Source organism: Perognathus longimembris, chromosome 2 (assembly GCF_023159225.1).
Source record: "Perognathus longimembris pacificus isolate PPM17 chromosome 2, ASM2315922v1, whole genome shotgun sequence".
Taxonomy (NCBI): Eukaryota; Metazoa; Chordata; class Mammalia; order Rodentia; family Heteromyidae; genus Perognathus; species Perognathus longimembris.
The window spans coordinates 67,654,026-67,666,490 of NC_063162.1; the positions used below are offsets into that span (position 1 = coordinate 67,654,026).

General features: G+C 46.1%; 1 long non-coding RNA gene across 1 annotated transcript; it reads right to left on the minus strand.

Annotated features, from left to right (window-relative positions):
* Window positions 1-1,441: 1,441 nt before the first annotated feature.
* Window positions 1,442-11,056, minus strand: LOC125345746. The gene is made up of 3 exons (XR_007209784.1): window positions 10,986-11,056; window positions 3,885-4,097; window positions 1,442-1,572 (listed from the first exon to the last, which is right to left on the minus strand). It is a non-coding gene; the product is annotated as an uncharacterized LOC125345746 (long non-coding RNA).
* Between the last annotated feature and the right edge of the window lie 1,409 nt (window positions 11,057-12,465).

A 12,465-nucleotide genomic window follows, 5' to 3' on the forward strand; every position in this document is an offset into this window, starting at 1 on the left:
GCCTCAACTTCTTCAGTACTGGAATTATAAGCATGTAACACCATGTTTGGGCTGCAAATATTTTCAATATTTGGTTGAGTAAGAAGACTGGCTAGCTGGGTGTCAGTGGCTCACACCTGTAACCCGAGCTACCCAGGAGGTTAGGATCTAAGGATCATGGTTCAAAGCCAGTCTGGACAGGAAAGTCCCTGAGATTCTTATCAGCAGTTAACCACCAAAAAGCTGGGGGTGGAGCTGTGGCTCAAGTGGTAGTGTGTGTTCACCTTCAGCAGAAAAGCTGAGAGAGCGCAAGCACAAGACCCCAAGTTCCAGACCCAGTACTAACACATTCAAAAGAAAACAAAAACAAGAGTGTCTCTTCAAGGCCTCTTGTTGAAGGGTAGCACAAGTCAGATCAGAAGCTTGTATCACCAGACATGTGGGTGGAAATAGAATTACAAGACAAGGTAGTTCAAGTTTCTCTACAAGACCTGCATCTTCTATGGCAGGAGGAGCTTCTGTGCCACACTGAATAAAGCTCAGTTTTCTTACCAGTGTAATGTACCTTATTTACCTTCCAATTTGGAACAAGAAAATAATTTTGGAGCTTTACAATCTCATGTGTAGCTAGCTATGAAATACTACCATGTGGCCATATGCTAAAAGCTATTTAAAACATACGAGAAGTCTAGAAAAAGATTTTTAAAAATTCAAATTGGACATTTGACACGCAGGGCGCTAAGCCAGAGGGCACCCAGCGCCAGGGCTGAAGCGGCGCTCTAGCCGCTGGAGGACTCACTCTGGAAGTCTCAGCTGGGATGGCCCCGCCTCTTCGCTAAAGCCCCCTGAATGACCGCCTAGCTCTCCAGGGCCTTTCAATGGCTGCCAAGGTAGTCTGTCGCCACTCTGGAGTCCCCTTCAGCCCCTCTCGAGCCATTCACGCTGCCCCTGTCCTGCTCCTCTCCAGGCCGCGTTCGGGGAGCACCGAGCCGCTGCCCCTCGTGTCCCCACCCCCGATTTTACGGAGTCTCCTGGCATTCATGAGTGGCAGATTGGGGGTGAATGGTGGGCTGGGCCCTTGGGGCACTGGGACTGTTGTTGAGGTCCAGGTGACAGTACCTGAGAGGGGCTCTGCTAGGGGAGGAAGGCAATGCGGTTTCTGGTTTAGGAGTCCTAAAACCCTGCCCTGGTACCTTGAGGAGAGGGCCCCTCCCCCAGCAGGTGACTGCAGAGGGCTTCTGGGTAGAGTATGGATGCGAATATCCCCCGTGTCCTATTGGCCTACGTGTAGGTGACGTGTATATGGTATATCCTCCCATGACACCTGCGGATTGCAGATACATGGGTGTAGCAAGCATGTGTATGGGACCTGCAAAAGACATGTACATGACATGTACGTGCCACCAGTCACTTTCCACCCTCTGGATGTATGTGCTGACAGATCATACCTTCAAATCAAGATGAACTACATCATGAGTGTGTATAAAGTGCACACCTTCTAAAATCTGTCGCATGAGTCTCCGAACATCTTTTTCTTTAAAGGCATCTTCTCGGTCTGCGACACACTGATCAAAGATTTCACCCCCTGCAGCACTAGAGAAGGACAAATTAACGTAAAATGGGATTCATAGGAAAAGAAATAGTCACTGGATGTCAGTGTCTCATGCATGTAATCCTAGCTACTCAGGAGGCTGAGATCTGAAACTATGGTTCAAAGCTAGCCTGGGCAGGAAAGTCTGTGAGACTTTTATCTCCAATTAGCCACTAAAAAGGCTGGAAGTGGAGCTATGGCTCACTGGGCTTGAGCATAAAAGCACAGGGACAGCACCTAGGTCCAGGTTTACACATGTGTGCAAGCCCCCCCCCCCCACACACACAGAAAGGAAACAGTGAATGAATAATACTAAAGAGGGATCATTGGCCGACCGTAGATTGTGTGTGAACAGAGATGAAAAGAGCTGGAGAAGAAGAGTGTGAGCCAAGCCCATCCATCCCAGGAGCTGAAAAAGCCAGGATGATGCAGTGTGCTGTCCCCACTGCCTCAGGAGCTGCAGACAGCAAAGCAGTGTGGAGCAGAGGCTGTGGAATGGTCCCAGGCTGCGGCCCTGGCTCTGCAATCTGTCGTAGGACCTCAGGCTGATGATTTTTCCTGTGCCTTGTTTTCTCACATGTAGAAATCTTATTAGAAAGCTTAACAACATAAAGACTAATCTGTAAACAATGCCTACAAGGCACAAAGCAAATGTACTGGCTCAAGGCTTGACCAAGTGGCTGGGACAAATGTAATTCATCATGGCCAGTAAACTTTGTGCTCAGGAGCATCCTCAGGAATTTCTGGTAAAACACCGACAAGACACATCTCCTACGAGACCTTTAGCACCTGGGGGGTAGAGCTGTGTATTTTCAATTTTATATTATTAGTCCTGACAGCACAAGTCAGAGTGTCAGGAATAGGTAAACATAGTAATAATAAGCTGCCTGCTTCCACAAGTACAATCCATTAATGTGGTTGAGAAGTTTAATACCTCACTATCCAGGGTGTGTCTCTAGGCCTTCCTTTCTCAAACTGAAAACAGAGTGTAAAACCTTACAGCCAAATTGCACTAATCTGGGTTTTAGAAACCTGGTCACTAAATCCAGACAATCCACCTCTACAGTGGGCTTCTAAGCAAGATCAGCTTCAGCACATCTCTGTTTCCCTCACTTATCTCACAGCAGCAGAAGGGCCAACCTAGGCGGGGAAAGTCAAGGGATAAGGAAGGAGTTACTGGAGAGGCTGAAGGAGGCCACCCACTCATTTATCATGCATGACTGTTAATGTAGATAATGGAATCAAGGATGGCTGCAAGGTTTTCTGGCATAAGCAATGAAAGAAAGGAGACACCAGAGGAAAAGGGGAACAAAAGAAACATAGATCTTAAAGAGTCTGAATTTGCAATGAGTTAGAAATACATGTAAGTAACAGACAAAGCTACTCAAAAAGATGTACAGAACAAACACAAATAACAGCATCAATAATGGAACCATAGGGAGTACTCAAAAACAGAATACAGTAAAATTAAAACAAGGAAGAGTATAATTTTAAGAAAAAAATTATAGTACCATATTTAAAAAGAGTAAAGAAATGGAATGATCACTAAACTGAGCAGAGTAACTGTCAAAAAGGGCTAGTTTTTGGAAGAGCAGTGGCATTGAGTTGAGTTGTGAAAAGGGCACTGACTCTTGAGCAGGCGAATGGTTCAGTGAAGGAACACGGTGGACTGACAGAAGGGGAAGAGAGCTGTAGACCATTCCTGGGAGAAGTCATCATGATAGTTTAAGAGCCAAAGCTGAGGAGGGATTTCCAAAGAGATGGAAAGGACAGAGGGTGTGAGAGGACAACCAAAGGAAGAGGTCTGAAACCGCGAAAGACAGATCTCAGAAGAGGAACTATGAAGGACACAGATAAGTCATGGAGCTGAGAAGCTGACTCTCTTTCTTCTTTAAAGGGGAAGGGCAGGGGCTGGGGATATGGCCTAGTGGCAAGAGTGCTTGCCTCGTATACATGAGGCCCAGGGTTCAATTCCCCAGCACCACATATACAGAAAACGGCCAGAAGCGGCACTGTGGCTCAAGTGGCAGAGTGCTAGCCTTGAGCAAAAAGAAGCCAGGGACAGTGCTCAGGCCCTGAGTCCAAGCCCCAGGACTGGCCAAACAAAAAATTTTAAATAAAATAAAGGGGAAGGGCAGGAGGAATGGGGTCCCAAGGGTGGGCCTCTCACCATCTTGTTTCTTCCACAAAGGGAGAAGAGGCTGGCCAATAAAAGCTAGGTACAAGTGGCACAGTAAAGCAGAAGAAGGTGTTTCTGAGGATGGAAAGGTGAGACCCAGGCCCTGGCTCACCAGCCACAGGGAACACTACTTACTATTCCAGAACCAAGATCATTTCTGATGGAGTCTCATAGACTTCATGTAAGTTAATGACCCAAGGGCTGTCCTGGGCCAGCTCGAGCACCGCAATCTCATGAATAATTTCCATCCGACAGTCTTGGCCTTTTCTTCTTTTTCTCATGAACTGTGCTGCAAATTCTTTTCCAGAATCTTTCTTTACACATTTTCTCACCACTGCAAATTTCCCCCTAGGATCAAACACAAACACTCACTGTTAGAATGCAAAAATGTTCAGATGGTCAAGTTTTTCCTTCCCCAGCAGGGCCTGGGCACTGCTCCTTAGCTTTGTAGCTGAAGGCTTTAATTTGGCCCACCAATATCTATCTAACTTCTAGGTTTGGGCTCACTACTCTAGACTACTGATGTTGCTGAACAGAAGATCTTCCTTCCCTGCAACTGTTGACCACAAATACGCTTTTCATTCCTCTACATTTCTGTAACCATTTTAACAACCCCAAGTAACAGATAATTTGGCACAGACCTATGCCTGCACAACCTGCTGAGTCTACCCAGCACCACCCTTACTCAGATCAAAGTGCTTTTGTCTATAGAAATCATGAAGACTACCACCTCTTTTTATTGTATTCCCCAAAGTATTGAGTTGCACCTCCACCAGAAGCTTGGTTCCTAATGACCTGAGACCTTCTAAGAAAGAAAAAACTTCACTAATGATTTGATTCTCTTCATACCTATGTGTCACGAGAAGTTTCAAAAGAAGAGAAAGTTCGTGTGTGTGTGATTGTCTTGGGGCTTGAACTCATGGCCTGGGTACTGTCCCTGAGCTTTTTTGCTCAAGCCTAGTGCTCTAACACTTGAGCCACAGCTCTACTTCTAGCTTTTTGGTACCTAGAGATAAGAGTCTCATGGACTTTCCTGCTTGGGCTGGCTTTGAACTGCGAACCTCAGATCTCAGCCTCTTGAATAACTACATGTATAGGCATGAGCCACCAGTTCCCAAACAGCTGTTACTCTTAACCCTAATTTTCAACTATTAAAAACAGCTAAAGAAGAATCTTTGCTTTTGAGTGGCACAAAATTTGTCTGCAGTTAGCTGACCCTGCACCACAGCATGCTGAAGAAAACTTTCCACTTTTCTGCTACTGCACTTCAGGAAACGAACCATAAGATAGCAGAACACATGTCTGATGGAAACACGAGTGCCTTCACTCTAAATGACTGGTGTTATGGTGGGGTAACCCTTAAAGCCATTCAAGAAGACGACAAAAGGAGATTTCTTGGGTACAGAGTAAACCTCAGAGTTCCGAGGCCACACCTGCCAAGCAACCATAATGCACACCATGCCATGACTACATGGAAAAAAAACTGCTGTGTCACAAACCTTCACTGCAGATCATGGAGACCTGTGTAACACACACCACAGTACAGCGGGTCAAGGAGGATTCAAGAGCAGATGCTGTTTGTTGCATATTGCTTTTCTTTGTTGACTGAAACAGCCAAACTTTTTCCTGAATACTTTCAGAATTACTCATTCATTTCACTTATCTTCAGCTGACTGCCTGTGTACAAAATTGGGAATGCAGGTATTCATGGAAGAGTCTAGGGTAAAGTACTCAATGACACAATCCAGAGTAGAGGTAAAGAAAAGATACATATAAGGCAATTACTGCAAAAGGAAATGACGTTTCAGTGGTTGCCACCAGTCCAGTTATTGGAAGAGCAAAGATTGAATCTTTTTCATCTCTCCATCACCAGTGCTTACCACAGTGCTAGGATGGTGGGCTGAGTATCTGTGGGGAGGTATGACTTCCTAAGGAGTTTGGACATTTTTCTTGTGTGTGTGTGTGTGGGGGGGGGGGTGATCCTGAGGTTTGAACTTGGGGCCTGGGTGCTATCCCTGAACTTTTATGCTCAAGGCTATAGCATTCTGCAACTTGAGCCACAGCTCCATTTCTGGCTTCTTAGTTATTAATTGGATATAAGAATTTTGTGGAGTTTCCTTCCCTGGCTAGCTTTGACTTGTGATCCTCAGATCTCAGCCTCCTGAATAGCTAGGATTACAGGCATGTGCTACTGGTACAAGGCAGAGATCATTCCAATAGATTATGAAGAACATATTGCCAAATGACCCTAAATGGAGAAGCTATTGGAAGAACTCAAGACTGTGAGCTTGAACCCATGTAGCAGCAGTGAGGCAGGGAAGAGAGAACATTTATAAAACATTCAAGATTCAAGAGCACTGAGGCAGAAACAAGATGGTAGTGGTGGATACTGGCTTCTAGATTTTTTTTTAATGCAGGTATTATGCAACTGTACAGATAAATGCTATGACAAAGATTAGAAATGTGGCAACAAGGTTTAGCAAGATTATGTTTGGGATACAAGTCTGAGGTGTCTTTTGTGGTAAAGAGAATCCTTTTCAATGGATGTATATCAAATATCAGTTCAAGGGCTGATTTAAAGGCAAAGGTGAGAAGAGAATGTAGATTGTTATTTGAACAAAACATGGAGCAAGCAAAAATCAAGCAAGGTTCTAGGTCCTGTTTGAGACCAGCTGACAAAGGAATTATCTTGTTTAGACTTTATTTAATCAATCTGATATGTGACAATGTGTTGTCCCAGGGTCTTCTTTACCAGTCACCTCACATCTCTGTTGTACCAGCTAGCACAGTGGACCAATATCCGCCCTTTCATTTTACTGGACAAATATTTTAGGGCAACTTGACATCATAACCTTTAACCTGCTGGACTACTTGCTATCCTCCCTTTATTGAACTTTGCTGCTACTGTCAATGGCTGGTGCATCTTATATCACATCCATTCTTTATGGCTCTGTTCAAATGTGATTTTGCTATAGGATCTTCTGGTGACATGTCATCTTGCCTGTAAGAGGATGGTGACTGATGGGTTACATTTGGAAATGACTTTTAGAGCCCAGTGTAGTTTTATGTGCTTCACATGTAAGCATGTCACAGTCATACGTCACTTAGATGGTGGGGACATATTCTGAGAAATGTGTCCTCAGGTAAGTGACACCACATTACTTGCAAACCCAGATTAGAACCCAGATAGCACACAACATACTAAACAGAGCGGGTCACTATAACTCAATGCTATGTACTTGTGCATTAAAAACATATCTAAACTAAAGGGTCCAGTAATAATACATTATGAAAAATTTACTTTTAAGTAGTTGCAGTACAAAAGGGTTTCCAATTCAACAACATTTCTAAAGTGCATAGTATTGAGCAAATCCTAATAATCAGTATTTTTCCTATGCTGGACACTAATTTCAGATCTATGATATAATCAATCGTAATGATTTGTACAAAGTATCATAGAAGAGAGCAGAGGCCTCAAGGCAAATTTAGTTTTAAGTGGAGGTCAAATCCAGGCCTTGTGCCCATTAGGCAAATGGCTCTCTGCCACTACTCCCTCAAGCCTCAGGAGGTGATCTAATTTGAATTCCACACGTGCAAATTCACTTAATAAATTTAGCTCCTTCTAACTTACCCTAAGAAGTGAATAAATGACTATCACTGTTTAGCTAACTAATGCATTTGATTCAAATATCAGATGGGGGGGGCACTGAGTTTGCACTCAGGTACGCTACCATTTGAGCCATGCTCCCAAGCTTTTTCCTTTCATTATTTATTTGGTTATAGTCTCTCTCCTTTCCTCTCCTTTTCTTCCCTTTCCCTCTCCCTCTCCCTTTTCCTCTCCTTCTCCTTCTCCCTCCCTCCCTCCCTCTCTCTTTCTCTCTCTCACCCCCCTCTCTCTCTGGCCTAGGGCTAGCCAGATCTCCATCCTCTTAGTTAAACCTCCAGCATAGCTGGGATTACTCAGCTTGGCTGAGATAGGGTATTACTAATGTTTTAAGGCCCAGGTTGGCCTTGAACTGTGATTCTCCCATCATCATACCCAAGCCTCAGTGATCAGATTTCTGTTATTCATAGTTTTAGAAAGTAACTAGAATTAGTTTCCCTTTTATTTGTCCAAAATGATCAGAGTACCCCCCAATATTAAAGGAATGTGAAAGCACTTATAAAACTGTAAAGCCAGGGGCTGGGGATATGGCCTAGTGGCAAGACTGCCTGCCTCATATACATGAGGCCCTGGGTTCGATTCCCCAGCACCACATATACAGAAAATGGCCAGAAGTGGCACTGTGGCTCAAGAGGCAGAGTGTGAGCCTTGAGCAAAAACAAGCCAGGGACAGTGCTCAGGCCCTGAGTCCAAGCCCCAGGACTGGCCGAAAAAAAAAAGAAACACTTAAAACTGTAAAGCCCACGTACTTAGGAAGGACCAGTTTCAGAAAGGAGCTAATATTTGTAACTCCTTTCCCATATTAGGAAAATTCAACTATGAGTATGTAACACAAAGAACAAAACATGGTCATTTGGTGTGTGTGCATATGGTGTGTGGGGTGTGTGTGTCAGGATCAAATCAGGGCTTTTGCACGTTCTAGTCAAGAACTATTTCGCTAAGCCAGGTGGCTTAGTGCTGGTGGCTCACGACTATAATCCTAGCTACTCAGGAGGCTGAGATCTGAGGTTACAAGTTCAAAGCCAGCCAGTCAGGAAAATCTCTGAGATGCTCATCTCTAATTAGCCAGCAAAAAGCCCCTGGTAGTCCTGTGGCTCAAGTGATAGAGCATTAGCTTCAGCTAAAAAAACTAAGGAAGAGTGCCCAGGCACTGAATTCAATCCCCAGTACTGGCACAAAACAAAACATGCTACAGCCTCAGTCCTTGACCTAAATTTATAAACATGTTTAAAATAATGTTGTAGTTGAAGTCTAGACAAGGAAAATATATCTAAGGCATCATCTCATGTGAAATCAACATCATTTTAAACATAAAAAACCTTTCTGCTGCTCTATTACCAACAAACTCAAGGTGAAATCAACATGCAAAACTTCTAAGTACTCAAATCCATTTATCTATCTCATGCCTCAGTAATGAAATCATGAATGTGGGTTACATTGGCACACATCCGGACTTAGAGCAAGTCAAACTTGAAGCCATAGAAGAAAGCCTGACCTTTTATATCGACACACAAGAAAGGTTGCTATAGCCTCAGCTAGGCACATGAAAGAAGGTGCATTTTTTTTTTAAAAGATCAGCCTCACACCTTGTTACTTTGCAAACAACGCTGACCATCTTGGAACAGCCATTATAAGCAACACCTAAAAGAAATAGATTTCTGACTGAACACTTAGCTCTCTGAGCCCTTTTCCATTGTACTACATTAAAGTCTGTATTAGAATGGATATATCTTGTTTTTCCTCCCACATCACAGAAATATAAAAGAGGGAATTTTGCAAGTCATAAACAGTCCCATAACATATTAAATTTACTGAGGACTTCACCTCAGCTACGCACGGCCTTAAGGCTATAGATGTGTTTTCTTTCAACAACTCTATGAGGTAATCAATGTCGTGAGGCAATGTAACCAAGTGCACAGAATTATAAAAGCCAAGATTCAATCCCAGACCTACTAACTACAAAGCTCACACTGGCTATTCAAAGACTTCTTCCTGATTAAAAGAAGGGGACCAAAGAGGAAAAAAATGGATTAATAGTTTTATTGTTCAGTTTCAGGCTTTGACTTCAAGTATCTAGCTCTATATTGCTCAGCCACTTCAGAATTTACTCCTACACACACACAGCAACTTCAAAAAGTAAAAAACAGAAATTAAAAGAAAATTGGGGGGGGGAATCAGTACCCTAAGAGGTGGTAAGAAGAAAATCCAGCTTTTCATCTGAAATCACTCATTATGAAGTGTACAAGACAGGTCTTGCCACCTGAGGACGTTTGGGAATGCCTGACTTCCTTTTGTGGAACACAGCCAGACAACTCAACCAAACAATGGAAAACTCACTTTTCCCTTTTCAGGTAATCAGGGTTACTTTGGAATGTATGGAATCTCAAGGAATCCCAGTCCCTTGCTGAGTCTAGCTGAGTTTTCTCCTGGTGTCATAATCAAAGCCTGCACTGTGTGTCAAGGCCAAGAGAGAAATCAATATTGTTCTGGAAGGCATATTTCCCCCCCCTCTGTGAACATTAAAAAACCTTTTTAAATTTCACACCTGTCGAGGAGGGGGGGTGGACACTAAAAATATTTAAAAGAAAAAAGACAACATTCTTTCTATACTTGTAAAGTTACCTTAATGGCTGCCAAGATGGGTAATTTTGGGTTTCTGTTGGAACTAGAGCTTTTCCCAATACCCCATCTGCAGGCTGTCCTACCTGGAAGACCCTATTCCAGTTACAACACGGCAGTATTATGCAACTCTGACAAAACTTCACGATAACAAACACAAATGTGATATCCAGGCCCAGATGGCAGGAGGTCACAGGCATCGCGTCTGTCCAACCCACGCACGGTGAGGACGGCAAGTGAGACTGCTTATTTAAGGGCCAGACAAGCCAGGCTGGGGAGTCCACGTCCCCTACCCACGTCAAACACAAGCAGCTAACTTGGGACCGACCCCCATGCCAACGCACCCACCACTTCTTCCAACTGTGCTTCCGGGCGGCAGCCCACCCGCCCGCACCACGCCAGCTGCAGGCTCCGCCTAACTCCCCGAAAAGCAGCAGGTCAGGGCAGGGCCGGCTCTTCGCGGGGCACTGCAGCGGTGAGTCCAGGGCCGGGAACCGAACCCATGTGCACTCACTCCCAGGCAGGACTGACACATTCTAGAACTAAGAAAGGTACAAACCCACCAAGAGAACCACCGCGGCGGAGCCGCAGTGGCGGCGGGCCGAGGGCACCCCGCTCCCCTCCCCCCCCTCGGCGGCTGCGGGAACGCCAAGCAAGCCACCGAGCAGAGCCGAGGCAGGAAAAAGTCACCCTGATCCACGGGGACCTGGCTTGATTTCACCCCAGCCTCTGAGCGGGTAGGAGGTGCACACGCACCTCCATTAAACCGGCGCCTACTGCACTGCAGGTGCTGCAGGAAGGGCGCGGGGTCCCACCGCGGACAGCCGAACCTGGCTCCTTTCTAAGCGGCACACCCGGGCCAAGAGGAGACTCGCCGGGCCGCGGCCCCACCGCCCAGTCTTCGCCGCCCCCAACTTCGTGCAGTCCCCGGCGGTGTTACCGGCGCCCCTCACCTGCCCAGCTCCCGGCCCGGGCTCACTTTAGCTGTCCTGGAAGGGCTCGGTGCGCACCGCGGCGCGGATCTCCGTCAGCAACCCTCGAGCCTGGGGCGGCGGACCGTGACGTACCGTTCGACCCCTGCTGACCGGGCCCAAGCCGGAGGCGGCGGCCGACGAGGGGCGGCCGCTGCCGGGCTTGTCCAGCGGGATCATGGTGGTGTTCGGGCGTTCGTCTTTCCCGGCCACCCGGCTCGCTCCCGGCAGCAGGCGGGTAACCGGCCCACCTCCGCCTCCGGCTGCTGCTTCCTGCCTGCCCGGCGAGCCCTACACACCAGTCTTTCTCGCGCACTAGGAAGCGACCGCGGCCGGCGCCCAACCGCTATCCTCGCCCACGCAGGCCCGCCCCGCGCTCGCCACGCCCCCAACTCGTGCACGCCCCCTCTAGCCACGCCCCACGCAGGCCTGCCTCAAGCTAGAGTCGCCCCCAACGCATGCACGCCCCCACTAGCCACTTTTGAATAAAAGTGGTTCAATTGAATATGCAATAGTTACTGTCTCCTACTAAGATGATAGTTAAACTCATTATGATTAGTTTACCTGATAGGTGATTATGTGCTATTTTAATATAATAAGGTTTCCCCCCTCCCCCTCCCCCACCCCACTCCCAGGTTGTGCTGGTCCTAGGGCTTGAATAGAAAGGGACTGGGCAGTGTTTCTGAGCTCAAAGCTGGTGTTCTACCAGTTAAGCAATGGCTCCACTTCCAGCTTCTTTAGTAGTTAATTAGAGATTAGAATCTCATGGACTTTCCTGCCTGGGATGGCTTTGAACTGAGATCCTCAGATCTCAGTCTCTTGCATAGCCATGATTACTGGTGTGAGCTGTTGGTGACTGGCTCATATAATCGTTTCTTAAACTATTATGTGTTGTGTAATTAAAACAAACACTAGAATATAAAGAATTTGTTTGACAATAATGCCTCTTTAAAAAAGAGATAATTTGAAATCATTTCCACTGTATTCTATGATCTCAAAAGAGATGGCAGGAAATTATTAGGGCAACAATAATTCTCTTTGAGTCAGGTTGTTCCAGAATCAGGGAGGTTCCAAGGAAGCCTCCAAAAGGCAGGAGGCCTTTACCTGGCCCTCGTGTACCAGGTGGCTGATGTTATTGCAGAAGACAATGTGAGGACACAGTGAGGTAGAGACCAAGAAGGCTGGTTGGGGAAGCAGAGCCAAGGACGGCGGGGGTGGCACTCCTGAGAAGAGGCATGCCAAGTGCTGTGACATCAGGGGTATTTATGGTGAAAATGGGGATGATGTTTGTCACAAATTAAGTTCAAGCTTGCCTTGGTGCTCCCCTTGGTTCTGGGCACCTGGTACAGTTCATCCTCCTTACTGTAGAACTGTCATGGCATTATCCACTGGGTGTAGGGATATCCAGTCTGATCAGTCCACTAAATGTGTGTCACGCTGACATAGATGTCTGCTTTCCCTG